The 19228-nt window shown below is 51.6% G+C and overlaps 2 non-coding genes across 2 annotated transcripts; both read left to right on the top strand.

Moving 5' to 3' along the window:
* Positions 1–9993: 9993 nt before the first annotated feature.
* Positions 9994–10067, top strand: TRNAN-GUU (transfer RNA asparagine (anticodon GUU)). Its single transcript has one exon. It is a non-coding gene; the product is annotated as a tRNA-Asn (tRNA).
* A 1550-nt stretch (positions 10068–11617) lies between these two features.
* TRNAN-GUU (transfer RNA asparagine (anticodon GUU)) lies at positions 11618–11691 on the top strand. Its single transcript has one exon. It is a non-coding gene; the product is annotated as a tRNA-Asn (tRNA).
* The last annotated feature ends 7537 nt before the right edge of the window (positions 11692–19228 follow it).

The raw sequence follows: 19228 nt of genomic DNA on the forward strand, positions 1-19228 counted from the left end.
AAGTTGTTGTTCAGGTCTACCTGGTCTCTCAGGGATGTGATCTTGTTATATATAACGCAGTCATCTGCAAACAATCTCACGGGAACAGACAAATCTGAGGGCAGGTCATTTATAAAAATAAGAAATAAAAGAGGCCCCAGAACACTGCCTTGAGGCACACCGGATATAACGGGTCTGGACTTCGATTTAATTTTATTTATTTCTACGTACTGTGTACGAGAATGGAGGTAAGAAATGAACCACTGAGTAATATTTGAGTTTCTGAATATTTCATTTACTTTTAGTAAGAGTTTGGGATGCGAGACCTTATCGAAGGCTTTGGCGAAATCTAAGAATATTAGATCAATCTGTTCCCGTCGATTAATTGCCTGCGCAATCTGTTAACCGAAAGGTTGGAGTTTCGAGCCCACCCGGTGTTCTTGTGGCGCTTTTTTTTCTTTGGCCTGATAGCTCTGAAGAAATGTTCTGACTGTGGTGAGAGTGGAGCACGACTGTCTCCGTGGCGCAAATGGCTAGCGTGATCGGCTGTTAACCGAAAGGTTGGAGATTCGAGCCCACCCGGTGGTGGTGCGGTGCTTTTTTTTCTTTGGGCTGATAGCTTTGAGGATATGTTCTGATGGTGTTGAGAGTGGAGCAGGACTGTCTCCTTGGCGCAATTGGCTAGCGCGATTCGCTGTTAACCGAACAGTTGGAGGTTCGAGCCCTCCCGGGGGTGGTGTGTTGCTTTTTTGTGCGCTGATAGCTTTGAAGATATGTTCTGATGGTGGTGAGAGTGGAGCACGACTGTCTCCGTGGCGCAACTGGCTAGCGCGATCGGCTGTTAACCAAAAGGTTGGAAGTTTGAGCCCACCCGGTGGTGGTGCGGCGCTTTTTTTTCTTTGGGCTGATAGCTCTGAAGAAATGTTCTGACGGTAGTGAAAGTGGAGCAGGACTGTCCCCGTGGCACAATTGGCTGAACAGTTGGAGGTTCGAGCCCTCCCGGGAGTAGTGTATTGCTTTTTTTGCGCTCATAGCTTTGAAGATATGTTCTGATGGTGGTGAGAGTGGAGCACGGCTGTCTCCGTGGCGCAATTGGCTAGCGCGATCGGGTGTTAACTGAAAGGTTGGAGGTTCGAGCCCACCCGGTGGTGGTGCGGCGCTTTTTTTTTCTTTGGGCTGATAGCTTTGAAGATATGTTCTGATGGTGGTGAGTGTGGAGCAAGACTGTCTCCGTGGCGCAATTGACAAGCTGAATCGGCCGTTAACCGAAAGGTTGGAGTTTCGAGCCCTCCCGGGAGTGGTGTGTTGCTTTTTTCTTTGCGCTGATAGCTTTGAAGATATGTTCTGATGGTGGTTAGTGTGGAGCGCGGCTGTCTCCGTGGCGTAATTGGCTAGCGCGATCGGCTGTTAACCAAAAGGTTGGAGGTTCGAGCCCACTCGGTGGTGGTGCGGCGCTTTTTTTTCTTTGGGCTGATAGCTTTGAAGATATGTTCTGATGGTGGTGAGAGTGGAGCACGACTGTCTCCATGGCGCAATTGGCTAGCGCGATAGGCTGTTAACCGAAAGGTAGGAGGTTCGAGCCCACCCGGTGGTGGTGCGGCGCTTTTTTTTCTTTGGGCTGATAGCTTTGAAGATATATTCTGATGGTGGTGAGAGTAAAGCAGGACTGTCTCCGTGGCGCGATTGGCTTGCGCGATCGGCTGTTAACCGAAAGCTTGGAGTTTCGAGCCCACCCGGTGGTGGTGCGAGGCTTTTTTTTCTTTGGGCTGATAGCTTTGAAGATATGTTCTGATGGTGGTGAGAGTGGAGCAGGACTGTCTCCGTGGCGCAATTGGCTAGCGCGATCGGCTGTTAACTGAATGGTTAGAACTTCGAGCCCTCCCGGGAGTGGCTTGTTGCTTTTTTCTTTGCGCTGATAGCTTTGAAGATATGTTCTGATGGTGGTGAGAGTGGAGCAGGACTGTCTCCGTGGCGCAACTGGCTAGCGCGATCGGCTGTTAACCAAAAGGTTGGAGGTTTGAGCCCACCCAGTGGTGGTGCGGCGCTTTTTTTTCTTTGGGCTGATAGCTCTGAAGCAATGTTCTGACGGTAGTGAAAGTGGAGCAGGACTGTCCCCGTGGCACAATTGGCTGAACAGTTGGAGGTTCGAGCCCTCCCGGGAGTAGTGTATTGCTTTTTTTTGCGCTGATAGCTTTGAAGATATGTTCTGATGGTTGTTAGTGTGGAGCGCGGCTGTCTTCGCGGCGCAATTGGCTAGCGCGATCGGCTGTTAACCGAAAGGTTGGAGGTTCGAGCCAACCCGGTGGTGGGGCGGCGCTTTTTTTTCTTTGGGGTGATAGCTCTGAAGAAATGTTCTGACGGTGGTCAGAGTGGAGCACGACTGTCTCCGTGTGGCAATTGGCTGTTCCATCGGCTGTTAACTGAAAGGTTGGAGGTTCGAGCCCACCCGGTGGTGGTGCGGCGCTTTTTTTCTTTGGGCTGATAGCTCTGAAGAAATGTTCTGACGGTGGTGAGAGTGGAGCAGGACTGTCTCCGTGGCGCAATTGGCTAGCGTGATCGGCTGTTAACCGAAAAGTTGGAGGTTCGAGCCCACCCGTTGGTGGTGCGGCGCTTTTTTTCTTTGGGCTGATAGCAGTGAAGATATGTTCTAATGGTGGTGAGAGTGGAGCAGGACTGTCTCCGTGGCGCAATTGGCTAGCGCGATCGGCTGTTAACCGAAAATTTGGAGGTTCGAGCCCTCCCGGGAGTGGCGTGTTGCTTTTTTCTTTGCGCCGATAGCTTTGAAGATATGTTCTGATGATGGTGATAGCGGAGAACGACTGTCTCCGTGGCGCAATTGGCTAGCGCGATCGGCTGTTAACCGAAAGTGCGGAGGTTCGAGCCCACCTGGTGGTGGTGCGGCGCTTTTTTTTTTCTTTGGGCTGATAGCTTTGAAGATATGTTCTGATGGTGGTGAGAGTGGAGCAGGACTGTCTCCATGGCGCAATTGGCTAGCGCGATCGGCTGTTAACCGAAAGGTTGGAGTTTCTAGCCCACCCGGTGGTGGTGCGGCGCTTTTTTGCCTTTGGGTTGATAGCTTTGAAGATATGTTCTGATGGTGTTGAGAGTGGAGCAGGACTGTCTCCGTGGCGCAATTGGCTGAACAGTTGGAGGTTCGAGCCCTCCCGGGAGTAGCGTGTTGTTTTTTCCTTTGCGCTGATAGCTTTGAAGATATGTTCTGATGGTGGTGAGATTGGAGCACGACTGTCTTCTTGGCGCAATTGGCTAGCGCGATCGGAAGGTAACCGAAAGGTTGGAGGTTCGAGCCCACCAGGTGGTGGTGCGGCGCTTTTTTTCTTTGGGCTGATAGCTTTGAAGATATGTTCTAATGGTGGTGAGAGTGAAGCAAGACTGTCTCCGTGGCGCAATTGACAAGCTGATTCGGCTGTTAACCGAAAGGTTGGAGTTTCGAGCCCTCCCAAGAGTGGTGTGTTGCTTTTTTGTTTGCGCTGATAGCTTTGAAGATATGTTCTTATGGTAGTGAGTGTGGAGCATGGCTGTCTCCGTGGCGTAATTGGCTAGCGCGATCAGCTGTTAACCGAAAGGTTGGAGGTTCGAGCCCACTCGGTGGTGGTGCGGCGCTTTTTTTTTCTTTGGGCTGATAGCTTTGAAGATATGTTCTGATGGTGGTGAGAGTGGAGCAGGACTGTCTCCGTGGCGCAATTGGCTAGCGTGATCGGCTGTTAACCGAAAGGTTAGAGTTTCGAGCCCACCCGGTGTTGGTGTGGCGCTGTTTTTTCTTTGGCCTGATAGCTCTGAAGAAATGTTCTGACTGTGGTGAGAGTGGAGCACAACTGTCTCCGTGGTGCAAATGGCTAGCGTGATCGGCTGTTAACCGAAAGGTTGGAGATTCGAGCCCACCCGGTGGTGGTGCGGTGCTTTTTTTCTTTGGGCTGATAGCTTTGAGGATATGTCCTGATGGTGTTGAGAGTGGGCAGGACTGTCTCCTTGGCGCAATTGGCAAGCGCGATTCGCTGTTAACCGAACAGTTGGAGGTTCGAGCCCTCCCGGGAGTGGTGTGTTGCTTTTTTGTGCGCTGATAGCTTTGAAGATATGTTCTGATGGTGGTGAGAGTGGAGCACGACTGTCTCCGTGGCGCAACTGGCTAGCGCGATCGGCTGTTAACCAAAAGGTTGGAGGTTTGAGCCCACCCGGTGGTGGTGCGGCGCTTTTTTTCTTTGGGCTGATTGCTCGGAAGAAATGTTCTGACGGTAGTGAGAGTGGAGCAGGACTGTCTCCGTGGGGCAATTGGCTAGCGCGATCGGCTGTTAACCGAAAGGTTGGAGGTTCGAGCCCACCCGGTGGTGGTGCGGCGCTTTTTTTCTTTGGGCTGATAGGTCTGAAGAAATGTTCTGACGGTGGTGAGAGTGGAGCAGGACTGTCTCCGTGGCGCAATTGGCTAGCGTGATCGGCTGTTAACCGAAAAGTTGGAGGTTCGAGCCCACCCGTTGGTGGTGCGGTGCTTTTTTTCTTTGGGCTGATAGCTTTGAAGATATGTTCTAATGGTGGTGAGAGTGGAGCAGGACTGTCTCCGTGGCGCAATTTGCTTGCGCGATCGTCTGTTAACCGAAAATTTGGAGGTTCGAGCCCTCCCGGGAGTGGCGTGTTGCTTTTTTCTTTGCGCCGATAGCTTTGAAGATATGTTCTGATGATGGTGAGAGCGGAGTACGACTGTCTCCGTGGCGCAATTGGCTAGCGCGATCGGAAGTTAACCGAAAGGTTGGAGGTTCGAGCCCACCCGGTGGTGGTGCGGCGCTTTTTTGTCTTTGGGCTGATAGCTTTGAAGATATGTTCTAATAGTGGTGAGATTGAAGCAAGACTGTCTCCGTGGCGCAATTGACTAGCTGAATCGGCTGTTAACCGAAAGGTTGGAGTTTCGAGCCCTCCCGAGAGTGGTGTGTTGCTTTTTTCTTTGCGCTGATAGCTTTGAAGATATGTTCTGATGGTAGTGAGTGTGGAGCACGGCTGTCTCAGTGGCGTAATTGGCTAGTGCGATCAGCTGTTAACCGAAAGGTTGGAGGTTCGAGCCCACTCGGTGGTGGTGCGGCGCTTTTTTTTCTTTGGGCTGATAGCTTTGAAGATATGTTCTGATTGTGGTGAGAGTGGAGCAGGACTGTCTCCGTGGCGCAATTGGCTATCGTGATCGGCTGTTAACCGAAAGGTTGGAGTTTCGAGCCCACCCGGTGTTGGTGTGGCGCTGTTTTTTCTTTGGCCTGATAGCTCAAAAGAAATGTTCTGACTGTGGTGAGAGTGGAGCACGACTGTCTTCGTGGCGCAAATGGCTAGCGTGATCGGCTGTTAACCGAAAGGTTGGAGATTTGAGCCCACCCGGTGGTGGTGCGGTGCTTTATTTTCTTTGGGCTGATGGCTTTGAGGATATGTTTTGATGGTGTTGACAGTGGAGCAGGACTGTCTCCTTGGCGCAATTGGCTAGCGCGATTCGCTGTTAACCGAACAGTTGGAGGTTCGAGCCCTCCCGGGAGTAGTGTATTGCTTTTTTCTTTGCACTGATAGCTTTGAAGATATGTTCTGATGGTGGTGAGAGTGGAGCACGGCTGTCTCCGTGGCCCAATTGGTTAGCGCGATCGGGTGTTAACCGAAAGGTTGGAGTTTCGAGCCCACCCGGTGGTGGTGCGGCGCTTTTTTTTTCTTTGGGCTGATAGCTTTGAAGATATGTTCTGATGGTGGTGAGAGTGGAGCAAGACTGTCTCCGTGGCACAATTGACAAGCTGAATCGACCGTTAACCGAAAGGTTGGAGTTTCGAGCCCTCCCGGGAGTGGTGTGTTGCTTTTTTCTTTGCGCTGATAGCTTTGAAGATATGTTCTGATGGTGGTTAGTGTCTAGCACGGCTGTCTCCGTGGCGTAATTGGCTAGCGCGATCGGCTGTTAACCGAAAGGTTGGAGGTTCGAGCCCACTCGGTGGTGGTGCGGCGCTTTATTTTCTTTGGGCTGATAGCTTTGAAGATATGTTCTGATGGTGGTGAGAGTGGAGCACGACTGTCTCCATGGCGCAATTGGCTAGCGCGATGGGCTGTTAACCGAAAGCTTGGAGTTTCGAGCCCACCCGGTGGTGGTGCGGGGCTTTTTTTTCTTTGGGCTGATAGCTTTGAAGATATGTTCTGATGGTGGTGAGAGTGGAGCAGGACTGTCTCCGTGACACAATTGGCTAGCGCGATCGGCTGTTAACTGAAAGGTTGGAGTTTCGAGCCCTCCCGGGAGTGGCTTGTTGCTTTTTTCTTTGCGCTGATAGCTTTGAAGATATGTTCTGATGGTGGTGAGAGTGGAGCAGGACTGTCTTCGTGGCGCAACGGCTAGCGCGATCGGCTGTTAACCGAAAGGTTGGAGGTTCGAGCCAACCCAGTGGTGGGGCGGCGCTTTTTTTTCTTTAGGGTGATAGCTCTGAAGAAATGTTCTGACGGTGGTGAGAGTGGAGCACGACTGTCTCCGTGGGGCAATGGGCTAGCGCGATCGGCTGTTAACCGAAACGTTGGAGGTTCGAGCCCACCCGGTGGTGGTGCGGCGCTTTTTTTTCTTTCGGCTGATAGCTTTGAAGATATGTTCTGATGGTGATGAGAGTGGAGCAGGACTGTCTCCGTGGCGCATTTGGCTAGCGCGATGGGCTGTTAACCGAAAGCTTGGAGTTTCGAGCCCACCCGGTGGTGGTGCGGGGCTTTTTTTTCTTTGGGCTGATAGCTTTGAAGATATGTTCTGATGGTGGTGAGAGTGGAGCAGGACTGTCTCCGTGACACAATTGGCTAGCGCGATCGGCTGTTAACTGAAAGTTTGGAGTTTCGAGCCCTCCCGGGAGTGGCTTGTTGCTTTTTTCTTTGCGCTGATAGCTTTGAAGATATGTTCTGATGGTGGTGAGAGTGGAGCAGGACTGTCTTCGTGGCGCAACGGCTAGCGCGATCGGCTGTTAACCGAAAGGTTGGAGGTTCGAGCCAACCCAGTGGTGGGGCGGCGCTTTTTTTTCTTTAGGGTGATAGCTCTGAAGAAATGTTCTGACGGTGGTGAGAGTGGAGCACGACTGTCTCCGTGGGGCAATGGGCTAGCGCGATCGGCTGTTAACCGAAACGTTGGAGGTTCGAGCCCACCCGGTGGTGGTGCGGCGCTTTTTTTTCTTTCGGCTGATAGCTTTGAAGATATGTTCTGATGGTGATGAGAGTGGAGCAGGACTGTCTCCGTGGCGCATTTGGCAAGCGCGATTGGCGGTTAACCGAAAGGTTGGTGTTTCGAGCCCTCCCGGGAGTGGTGTGTTTCTTTTTTCTTTGCGCTGATAGCTTTGAATATATGTTCTGATGGTGGTGAGAGTAGAGCACGACTGTCTCCGTAGCGCAGTTGGCTAGCGCAATCGGCTGTTAACCAAAAGTTTGGAGGTTCGAGCCCACCTGGTGGTGGTGCGGCGCTTTTTTTCTTTGGGCTGATAGCTTTGAAGATATGTTCTGATGGTGGTGAGAGTGGAGCAGGACTGTCTCCGTGGCGCAATTGGCTTGCGCGATTGGCTGTTAACCGAAAGGTTGGAGGTTCGAGCCCACCCGGTGGTGGTGCGGTGCTTTTTTTTCTTTGGGCTGATAGCTTTGAAGATATGTTCTGATGGTGGTGAGAGTGGAGCAGGACTGTCTCCGTGGCGCAATTGGCTAGCGCGATCGGCTGTTAACCAAAAAGTCGGAAGTTTGAGCCCACCCGGTGGTGGTGTGGCGCTTTTTTTTCTTGGGGCTGATAGCTTTGAAGATATGTTCTGATGGTGGTGAGAGTGGAGTAGGACTATCTCCGTGGCGCAATTGGCTAGCGCGATTTCGTAGTTAACCAAAAGGTTGGAGGTTTGAGCCCACCCGGTGGTGGTGCGGCGCTTTTTTTTCTTTGCGCTGATAGCTCTGAAGATATGTTCGGATGGTGGTGAAAGTGGAGCAAGACTGTCTCCGTGGCGCAATGGGCTAGCGCGATCGGCTGTTAACCGAAAGGTTGGAGTTTCGAGCCCTCCCGGGAGTGGTGTGTTGCTTTTTTCTTTGCGGTTATATCTTTGAAGATATGTTCTGATAGTGGAGAGATAGGAGCAGGACTGTCTTCGTGGTGCAATTGGCTAGCGCGATCGGCTGTTATCCGAAAGGTTAGAGGTTTGAGCCCACCCGGTGGTGGTGTGGCGCTTTTTTTCTTTGGGGTGATAGCTCTGAAGAAATGGTCTGACGGTGGTGAGAGTGGAGCACGACTGTCTCTGGGGCGCAATTAGCTAGCGCGATCGGCTGTTAACCGAAAGGTTTGAGGTTCGAGCCCACCCGGTGGTGGTGCGGCGCTTTTTTTTCTTTGGGCTGATAGCTTTCAAGATATGTTTTATTGTGGTGAGAGTGGAGCAGGACTGTCTCCGTGGCGCAATCGGCCAGCGCGATCGGCTGTTAACCGAAAAGTTGGAGGTTCGAGCCCTTCCGGGAGTGGTGTGTTGCTTTTTTCTTTGCGCTGATAGCTTTGAAGATGTGTTCTGATGGTGGTGAGAGTGGAGCACGACTGTCTCCGTGGCGCAATTGGCTAGCGCGATCGGCTGTTAACCGAAAGGTTGGAGGTACGAGCCCACCCGGTGGTGGTGCGGCGCTTTTTTTTCTTTGGGCTGATAGCTTTGAAGATATGTTCTGATGGTGGTGAGAGGGGAGCAAGACTGTCTCCGTGGCGCATTGGGCTAGCGCGATCGGCTGTTAACCGAAAGGTTGGAGTTTCGAGATCTCCCGGGAGGGGTCTGTGGCTTTTTTTCTTTGCGCTGATAGCTTTGAAGGTATGTTCTGACGGTGGTGAGAGTAGAGCACGACTCTCTCCGTGGCGCAATTGGGTTAGCGCGATCGGCTGTTAACCGAAAGGTTGGAGGTTCGAGCCCTCCCGGTGGTGGTGCGGCGCTTTTTCTTTGGGCTGATAGCTTTGAAAGTATGTTCTGACGGTGGTGAGAGTGGAGCAGGTCTGTCTCCGTTGCGCAGTCGGCTAGCGCGATCGGCTGTTAACCGAAAAGTCGGAGGTTTGAGCCCACCCGGTGGTGGTGTGGCGCTTTTTTTTCTTTGGGCTGATAGCCTTGAAGATATGTTCCGATGGTGGTGTGAGTGGAGCTGGACTGTCTCCGTGGCGCAATTGGCTTGCGCGATTGGCTGTTAACCGAAAGGTTGAGGGTTCAGCCCACCCGGTGGTGGTGCAGCGCTTTTTTTTCTTCGCGCTGATAGCTTTGAAGATATGTTCTGTTGGTGGTGAGAGTAGAGCAAGACTGTCTCTGTGGCGCAATGGGCTAGTGCGATCGGCTGTTAACCAAAAGGTTGGAGTATCGAGCCCTCCCGGGAGTGGTGTGTTGCTTTTTTCTTTGCGCTGATAGCTCTGAAAATATGTTCTGATGGTGGTGAGAGTGGAGTAGGACTATCTCCGTGGCGCAATTGGCTAGCGCGATTTCGTTGTTAACCGAAAGGTTGGAGGTTTGAGCCCATGCGGTGGTGGTGCGGCGCTTTTTTTTCTTTGCGCTGATAGCTTTGAAGATATGTTCTGATGGTGGTGAGAGGGGAGCAAGACTGTCTCCGTGGCGCAATGGGCTAACGCGATCGGCTGTTAACCGAAAGGTTGGAGTTTCGAGCTCTCCCGGGAGTGGTGTGTTGCTTTTTTTCTTTGCGCTGATAGCTCTGAAGAAATGGCCTGACGGTGGTGAGAGTGGAGCACGACTGTCTCCGTGGCGCAATGGGCTAGCACGATCGGCTGTTAATCGAAAGGTTGGAGGTTCGAGCCCACCCGGTGGTGGTGCGGCGCTTTTTTTTCTGTGGGCTGATAGCTTTGAAGATATGTTCTGATGGTGGTGAGAGGGGAGCAAGAGTGTCTCCGTGGCGCATTGGGCTAGCGCGATCGGCCTTTACCCGAAAGGTTGGAGTTTCGAGCTCTCCCGAGAGGGGTGTGTGGCTTTTTTTCTTTGCGCTGATAGCTTTGAAGGTATGTTCTGACGGCGGTGAGAGTGGAGCACGACTGTCTCCGTGGCGCAATTGGTTAGCGCGATCGGCTGTTAACCGAAAGGTTGGAGGTTCGAGCCCTCCCGGTGGTGGTGCGGCGCTTTTTCTTCTTTGGGCTGATAGCTTTGAAAGTATGTTCTGACGGTGGTGAGAGTGGAGCAGGACTGTCTCCGTGGCGCAATCGGCTAGCGCGATCGGCTGTTAACCGAAAAGTCGGAGGTTTGAGCCCACCCGGTGGTGGTGTGGCGCTTTTTTTTCTTTGGGCTGATAGCCTTGAAGATATGTTCCGATGGTGGTGAGAGTGGAGCTGGACTGTCTCCGTGGCGCAATTGGCTTGCGCGATCGGCTGTTAACCGAAAGGTTGAGGGTTCAGCCCACCCGGTGGTGGTGCAGCGCTTTTTTTTCTTCGCGCTGATAGCTTTGAAGATATGTTCTGTTGGTGGTGAGAGTAGAGCAAGACTGTCTCTGTGGCGCAATGGGCTAGTGCGATCGGCTGTTAACCAAAAGGTTGGAGTATCGAGCCCTCCCGGGAGTGGTGTGTTGCTTTTTTCTTTGCGCTGATAGCTCTGAAAATATGTTCTGGTGGTGGTGAGAGTGGAGTAGGACTATCTCCGTGGCGCAATTGGCTAGCGCGATTTCGTTGTTAACCGAAAGGTTGGAGGTTTGAGCCCACCCGGTGGTGGTGCGGCGCTTTTTTTTCTTTGCGCTGATAGCTTTGAAGATATGTTCTGATGGTGGTGAGAGGGGAGCAAGACTGTCTCCGTGGCGCAATTGGCTAGCGCGATCGGCTGTTAACCGAAAAGTTGGAGGTTCGAGCCCACCCGGTGGTGGTGCGGCGCTTTTTATTCTGTGGGCTGATAGCTTTCAAGATATGTTTTATTGTGGTGAGAGTGGAGCAGGACTGTCTCCGTGGCGCAATCGGCCAGCGCGATCGGCTGTTAACCAAAAGGTTGGAGGTTCGAGCCCTCCCGGGAGTGGTGTGTTGCTTTTTTCTTTGCGCTGATAGCTCTGAAAATATGTTCTGATGGTGGTGAGAGTGGAGCACGACTGTCTCCGTGGCGCAATTGGCTAGCGCGATTTCGTTGTTAACCGAAAGGTTGGAGGTTTGAGCCCTCCCGGTGGTGGTGGGGCGCTTTTTCTTCTTTGGGCTGATAGCTTTGAAAGTATGTTCTGATGGTGGTGAGAGGGGAGCAAGACTGTCTCCGTGGCGCAATGGGCTAGCGCGATCGACTGTTAACCGAAAAGTCGGAGGTTTGAGCCCACCCGGGAGGGGTGTGTTGCTTTTTTTTCTTTGGGCTGATAGCTCTGAAGAAATGGCCTGACGGTGGTGAGAGTGGAGCTGGACTGTCTCCGTGGCGCAATGGGCTAGCACGATCGGCTGTTAATCGAAAGGTTGGAGGTTCGAGCCCACCCGGTGGTGGTGCGGCGCTTTTTTTTTCTGTGGGCTGATAGCTTTGAAGATATGTTCTGATGGTGGTGAGAGGGGAGCAAGAGTGTCTCCGTGGCGCATTGGGCTAGCGCGATCGGCCTTTAACCGAAAGGTTGGAGTTTCGAGCTCTCCCGAGAGGGGGGTGTGGCTTTTTTTCTTTGCGCTGATAGCTTTGAAGGTATGTTCTGACGGTGGTGAGAGTGGAGCACGACTGTCTCCGTGGCGCAATTGGTTAGCGCGATCGGCTGTTAACCGAAAGGTTGGAGGTTCGAGCCCTCCCGGTGGTGGTGCGGCGCTTTTTCTTCTTTGGGCTGATAGCTTTGAAAGTATGTTCTGACGGTGGTGAGAGTGGAGCAGGACTGTCTCCGTGGCGCAATCGGCTAGCGCGATCGGCTGTTAACCGAAAAGTCGGAGGTTTGAGCCCACCCGGTGGTGGTGTGGCGCTTTTTTTTCTTTGGGCTGATAGCCTTGAAGATATGTTCCGATGGTGGTGAGAGTGGAGCTGGACTGTCTCCGTGGCGCAATTGGCTTGCGCGATCGGCTGTTAACCGAAAGGTTGAGGGTTCAGCCCACCCGGTGGTGGTGCAGCGCTTTTTTTTCTTCGCGCTGATAGCTTTGAAGATATGTTCTGTTGGTGGTGAGAGTAGAGCAAGACTGTCTCTGTGGCGCAATGGGCTAGTGCGATCGGCTGTTAACCAAAAGGTTGTAGTATCGAGCCCTCCCGGGAGTGGTGTGTTGCTTTTTTCTTTGCGCTGATAGCTCTGAAAATATGTTCTGATGGTGGTGAGAGTGGAGTAGGACTATCTCCGTGGCGCAATTGGCTAGCGCGATTTCGTTGTTAACCGATAGGTTGGAGGTTTGAGCCCACCCGGTGGTGGTGCGGCGCTTTTTTTTCTTTGCGCTGATAGCTTTGAAGATATGTTCTGATGGTGGTGAGAGGGGAGCAAGACTGTCTCCGTGGCGCAATTGGCTAGCGCGATCGGCTGTTAACCGAAAAGTTGGAGGTTCGAGCCCACCCGGTGGTGGTGCGGCGCTTTTTTTTCTGTGGGCTGATAGCTTTGAAGATATGTTCTAATGGTGGTGAGAGTGGAGCAGGACTGTCTCCGTGGCGCAATTGGCTAGCGCGATCGGCTGTTAACCGAAAGGTTGGAGGTTTGAGCCCACCCGGTGGTGGTGCGGCGCTTTTTTTTTTGGGGTGATAGCTCTGAATAAATGTTCTGATGGCGGTGAGAGTGGAGCACAACTGTCTCCGTGGAGCAATTGGCTAGCGCGGTCGGCTGTTAACCGAAAGGTTGGAGGTTCGAGCCCACCCGGTGGTGGTGCGGCGCTTTTTTTTCTTTGGGCTTATAGCTCTGAATAAATGTTCTGACGGTGGTGAGAGTAGAGCAGGACTGTCTCCGTGGCGCAATTGGCTAGCGCGATCGGCTGTTAACCGAAAAGTTGGAGGTTCGAGCTCTCCCGGGAGGGGTGTGTTGCTTTTTTCTTTGCGCTGATAGCTTTGAACGTATGTTCTTATGGTGGTGAGAGTAGAGCACGACTGTCTCCGTGGCGCAATAGGCTAGCGCGATCGGCTGTTAACCGAAAGGTTGGAGGTTTGAGCCCACCCGGTGGTGGTGCGGCGCTTTTTTTTTTCTGTGGGCTGATAGCTTTGATGATATGTTCTGATGGTGGTGAGAGTGGAGCAGGACTGTCCCCGTGGCGCCATTGGCTAGCGCGATCGGCTGTTAACCGAAAAGATGGAGGTTCGAGCCCTCCCGGGTGGGGTGTGTTTCTTTTTTCTTTGCGCTGATAGCTTTGAATATATGTTCTGATGGTGGTGAGAGTAGAGCAAGACTGTCTCCGTGGGGCAATTGGCTAGCGCGATCGGCTGTTAACCGAAAGGTTGGAGTTTCGAGCCCACCCGGTGGTGGTGCGGCGCTTTTTTTCTTTGGGCTGATAGCTTTGAAGATATGTTTTGACGGTGGTGAGAGTGGAGCAGGACTGTCTCCGTGGGGCAATTGGCTAGCGCGATCGGCTGTTAACCGAAAGTTTGGAGGTTCGAGCCCACCCGGTGGTGGTGCGGCGCTTTTTTTTCTTTAGGGTGATAGCTCTGAATAAATGTTCTGACGGCGGTGAGAGTGGAGCACAACTGTCTCCGTGGGGCAATTGGCTAGCGCGGTCGGCTGTTAACCGAAAGGTTGGAGGTTCGAGACCACCCGGTGGTGGTGCGGCGCTTTTTTTTCTTTGGGCTGATAGCTCTGAAGAAATGTTCTGACGGTGGTGAGAGTGGAGCAGGACTGTCTCCGTGGCACAATTGGCTAGCGCGATCGGCTGTTAACCGAAAAGTGGGAGGTTCGAGCTCTCCCGGAAGGGGTGTGTTGCTTTTTTCTTTGCGCTGATAGCTTTGAACGTATGTTCTTATGGTGGTGAGAGTAGAGCACGACTGTCTCCGTGGCGCAATAGGCTAGCGCGATCGGCTGTTAACCGAAAGGTTGGAGGTTTGAGCCCACCCGGTGGTGGTGCGGCGCTTTTTTTTTCTGTGGGCTGATAGCTTTGATGATATGTTCTGATGGTGGTGAGAGTGGAGCAGGACTGTCCCCGTGGCGCCATTGGCTAGCGCGATCGGCTGTTAACCGAAAAGTTGGAGGTTCGAGCCCTCCCGGGTGGGGTGTGTTTCTTTTTTCTTTGCGCTGATAGCTTTGAATATATGTTCTGATGGTGGTGAGAGTAGAGCAAGACTGTCTCCGTGGGGCAATTGGCTAGCGCGATCGGCTGTTAACCGAAAGGTTGGAGTTTCGAGCCCACCCGGTGGTGGTGCGGCGCTTTTTTTCTTTGGGCTGATAGCTTTGAAGATATGTTTTGACGGTGGTGAGAGTGGAGCAGGACTGTCTCCGTGGCGAAATTGGCAAGCGTGATCGGCTGTTAACCAAAAGGTTCGAGGTTCGAGCCCACGCGGTGGTGGTGCGGTGCTTTTTTTTTCTTTGGGGCGATAGCTCTGAAGAAATGGTCTGACGGTGGTGAGAGTGGAGCACGACTGTCTACGTGGCGCAGTCGGCTAGCGCGATCGACTGTTAACCGAAAGGTTGGAGGTTCGAGCCCACCCGGTGATGGTGTGGCGCTGATTTTTCTTTGTGCTGATAGCTTTGAAGATATGTTCTGATGGTGGTGAGAGTGGAGCAGGACTGTCTCCGTGGCGCAATTGGCTAGCGCGATTGGCTGTTAACCGAAAGGTTGGAGGTTCGAGCCCACCCTGTGGTGGTGCGGTGCTTTTTTTTTCTTTGGGCTGATAGCTTTGAAGATATGTTCTGATGGTGGTGAGAGTGGAGCAGGACTGTCTCCGTAGCGCAATTGGCTTGCGCGATCGGCTGTTAACCGAAAGGTTGGAGGTTCGAGCCCAACCGGTGGTGGTGCGGCGCTTTTTTTTCTTTGGGGTGATAGCTCTGAAGAAATGTTCTGACGGTGGTGAGAGTGGAGCACGACTGTCTCCGTGGGGCAATTGGCTAGCGCGATCGGCTGTTAACCGAAACGTTGGAGTTTCGAGCCCTCCCGGGAGTGGTGTGTTGCTTCTTTTCTTTGCGCTGATAGCTTTGAAGATATGTTCTGATGGTGGTGAGAGTAGAGCACGACTGTCTCCGTGGCGCAATTGGCTAGCGCGATCGGCTGTTAACCAAAAGGTTGGAGTTTCGAGCCCACGCGGTGGTGGTGCGGCGCTCTTTTTTCTTTGGGCGGATAGCTTTGAAGATATGTTCTGATGGTGGTGAGAGTAGAGCAGGACTGTCTCCGTGGCGCAATTGGCTAGCGCGATCGGCTGTTAACCGAAAGTTTGGAGCTTCGAGCCCACCCGGTGGTGGTGCGGCCCTTTTTTTTCTTTGGGCTGATAGCTCTGGAAAAATGTTCTGACGGTGGTGAGAGTGGAGCAGGACTGTCCCCGCGGCGCAATTGGCTGAACAGTTGGAGGTTTGAGCCCTCCCGGGAGTAGCGTGTTGTTTTTTTTCTGTGCGCTGATAGCTTTGAAGTTATGTTCTGATGGTGGTGAGATTGGAGCACGACTGTCTCCTTGGCGCAATTGGCTAGCGCGATCGGAAGTTAACCGAAAGATTGGAGGTTCGAGCCCACCCGGTGGTGGTGCGGCGCTTTTTTTTCTTTGGGCTGATAGCTTTGAAGATATGTTCTAATGGTGGTGAGAGTGAAGCAAGACTGCCTCCGTGGCGCAATTGACAAGCTGAAACGGCTGTTAACCGAAAGGTTGGAGTTTCGAGCCCTCCCGAGAGTGGTGTGTTGCTTTTTCCTTTGCGCTGTAAGCTTTGAAGATATGTTCTGATGGTAGTGAGTGTGGAGCATGGCTGTCTCCGTGGCGTAATTGGCTAGCGCGATCAGCTGTTAACCGAAAGGTTGGAGGTTCGAGCCCACTCGGTGGTGGTGCGGCGCTTTTTTTTCTTTGGGCTGATAGATTTGAAGATATGTTCTGATGGTGGTGAGAGTGGAGCAGGACTGTCTCCGTGGCGCAATTGGCTAGCGTGATCGGCTGTTTTGTTTGTTTGTTTGTTTATTAATACTGTCAACCCCAGCTGGGGTTTTTACAGGAGTGGAAAACAAATGAAAGAAATGGTCATGAAATACGTTACAAAATAGAGACATACAGCGAACACAGGTATTTACACTAAAAGACAAAGTTAAACACAGGCATGTGCACTTGCATTCTGCGCATAGAAAACAACAATTAACAAAGCGAGAGGCAATATACATTGACATCGTGAATTATGACGCATCTATTTCGGAGAAAATAAGCGATTCTAAAGCTGCAGAAAACGCCGTGATAGAGGAAGACATCGCGACTTTGTTTGGTAGTTCATTCCATTCTTTAATTGCCCTCGGAAAGAAGCTGTATTTAAATGCGTCGTTTCGGGTGGCTGGTGGCTGTATATATAAAGTGTGTTTGTGTCTAGAGCGCGGATCTGGAGAAATTTCAAAGAAATCTAATGAGTTGATTTTAACCTGACTACGAATAATGAGGAATAGGAATTTCAAACGGTCATACTTAGTTCTAAGTTCTAAGGCTTGTAGGTTTGCACGGTTGCAAAGATCGGAAGCAGAGTGCATGCGTTGATATTTATTGAATATAAACCTGGCAGCCATTCTTTGAACTTTCTCCAGTTTATGTAGGTTAGTGGTGGTATGAGGGTCCCATACTATTTTACAATATTCAATTATTGGGCGTACTAGCATTTTGTACGCAAGACTTTTTACTTCGGGTGTTGCGTCATGTAACCTTCGCCTCAGACCCCATAGAGTTTTGTTTGCCTTTCTACAGGTGACGTCTACGTGAGTATTCCACCTCAAATCTGGAGTGAATATTAGCCCTAAATATTTATATTCTGTTACCCTTTTTAGATCGTGGGAACCAATATTGTAATTATATTTGAGAGGTACCTTTTTTCTTGTTATGCTCATGCAAACTGATTTTACGGGGTTTAGAACCATCTGCCATTCATTACACCATAGTAAAATTTTGTTTAAGTTGTTGTTCAGGTCTACCTGGTCTCTCAGGGATGTGATCTTGTTATATATAACGCAGTCATCTGCAAACAATCTCACGGGAACAGACAAATCTGAGGGCAGGTCATTTATAAAAATAAGAAATAAAAGAGGCCCCAGAACACTGCCTTGAGGCACACCGGATATAACGGGTCTGGACTTCGATTTAATTTTATTTATTTCTACGTACTGTGTACGAGAATGGAGGTAAGAAATGAACCACTGAGTAATATTTGAGTTTCTGAATATTTCATTTACTTTTAGTAAGAGTTTGGGATGCGAGACCTTATCGAAGGCTTTGGCGAAATCTAAGAATATTAGATCAATCTGTTCCCGTCGATTAATTGCCTGCGCAATCTGTTAACCGAAAGGTTGGAGTTTCGAGCCCACCCGGTGTTCTTGTGGCGCTTTTTTTTCTTTGGCCTGATAGCTCTGAAGAAATGTTCTGACTGTGGTGAGAGTGGAGCACGACTGTCTCCGTGGCGCAAATGGCTAGCGTGATCGGCTGTTAACCGAAAGGTTGGAGATTCGAGCCCACCCGGTGGTGGTGCGGTGCTTTTTTTTCTTTGGGCTGATAGCTTTGAGGATATGTTCTGATGGTGTTGAGAGTGGAGCAGGACTGTCTCCTTGGCGCAATTGGCTAGCGCGATTCGCTGTTAACCGAACAGTTGGAGGTTCGAGCCCTCCCGGGGGTGGTGTGTTGCTTTTTTGTGCGCTGATAGCTTTGAAGATATGTTCTGATGGTGGTGAGAGTGGAGCACGACTGTCTCCGTGGCGCAACTGGCTAGCGCGATCGGCTGTTAACCAAAAGGTTGGAAGTTTGAGCCCACCCGGTGGTGGTGCGGCGCTTTTTTTTCTTTGGGCTGATAGCTCTGAAGAAATGTTCTGACGGTAGTGAAAGTGGAGCAGGACTGTCCCCGTGGCACAATTGGCTGAACAGTTGGAGGTTCGAGCCCTCCCGGGAGTAGTGTATTGCTTTTTTTGCGCTCATAGCTTTGAAGATATGTTCTGATGGTGGTGAGAGTGGAGCACGGCTGTCTCCGTGGCGCAATTGGCTAGCGCGATCGGGTGTTAACTGAAAGGTTGGAGGTTCGAGCCCACCCGGTGGTGGTGCGGCGCTTTTTTTTTCTTTGGGCTGATAGCTTTGAAGATATGTTCTGATGGTGGTGAGTGTGGAGCAAGACTGTCTCCGTGGCGCAATTGACAAGCTGAATCGGCCGTTAACCGAAAGGTTGGAGTTTCGAGCCCTCCCGGGAGTGGTGTGTTGCTTTTTTCTTTGCGCTGATAGCTTTGAAGATATGTTCTGATGGTGGTTAGTGTGGAGCGCGGCTGTCTCCGTGGCGTAATTGGCTAGCGCGATCGGCTGTTAACCAAAAGGTTGGAGGTTCGAGCCCACTCGGTGGTGGTGCGGCGCTTTTTTTTCTTTGGGCTGATAGCTTTGAAGATATGTTCTGATGGTGGTGAGAGTGGAGCACGACTGTCTCCATGGCGCAATTGGCTAGCGCGATAGGCTGTTAACCGAAAGGTAGGAGGTTCGAGCCCACCCGGTGGTGGTGCGGCGCTTTTTTTTCTTTGGGCTGATAGCTTTGAAGATATATTCTGATGGTGGTGAGAGTAAAGCAGGACTGTCTCCGTGGCGCGATTGGCTTGCGCGATCGGCTGTTAACCGAAAGCTTGGAGTTTCGAGCCCACCCGGTGGTGGTGCGAGGCTTTTTTTTCTTTGGGCTGATAGCTTTGAAGATATGTTCTGATGGTGGTGAGAGTGGAGCAGGACTGTCTCCGTGGCGCAATTGGCTAGCGCGATCGGCTGTTAACTGAATGGTTAGAACTTCGAGCCCTCCCGGGAGTGGCTTGTTGCTTTTTTCTTTGCGCTGATAGCTTTGAAGATATGTTCTGATGGTGGTGAGAGTGGAGCAGGACTGTCTCCGTGGCGCAACTGGCTAGCGCGATCGGCTGTTAACCAAAAGGTTGGAGGTTTGAGCCCACCCAGTGGTGGTGCGGCGCTTTTTTTTCTTTGGGCTGATAGCTCTGAAGCAATGTTCTGACGGTAGTGAAAGTGGAGCAGGACTGTCCCCGTGGCACAATTGGCTGAACAGTTGGAGGTTCGAGCCCTCCCGGGAGTAGTGTATTGCTTTTTTTTGCGCTGATAGCTTTGAAGATATGTTCTGATGGTTGTTAGTGTGGAGCGCGGCTGTCTTCGCGGCGCAATTGGCTAGCGCGATCGGCTGTTAACCGAAAGGTTGGAGGTTCGAGCCAACCCGGTGGTGGGGCGGCGCTTTTTTTTCTTTGGGGTGATAGCTCTGAAGAAAT

Source organism: Rhipicephalus microplus, unplaced genomic scaffold, assembly GCF_043290135.1.
Source record: "Rhipicephalus microplus isolate Deutch F79 unplaced genomic scaffold, USDA_Rmic scaffold_13, whole genome shotgun sequence".
NCBI classification, from domain to species: domain Eukaryota; kingdom Metazoa; phylum Arthropoda; class Arachnida; order Ixodida; family Ixodidae; genus Rhipicephalus; species Rhipicephalus microplus.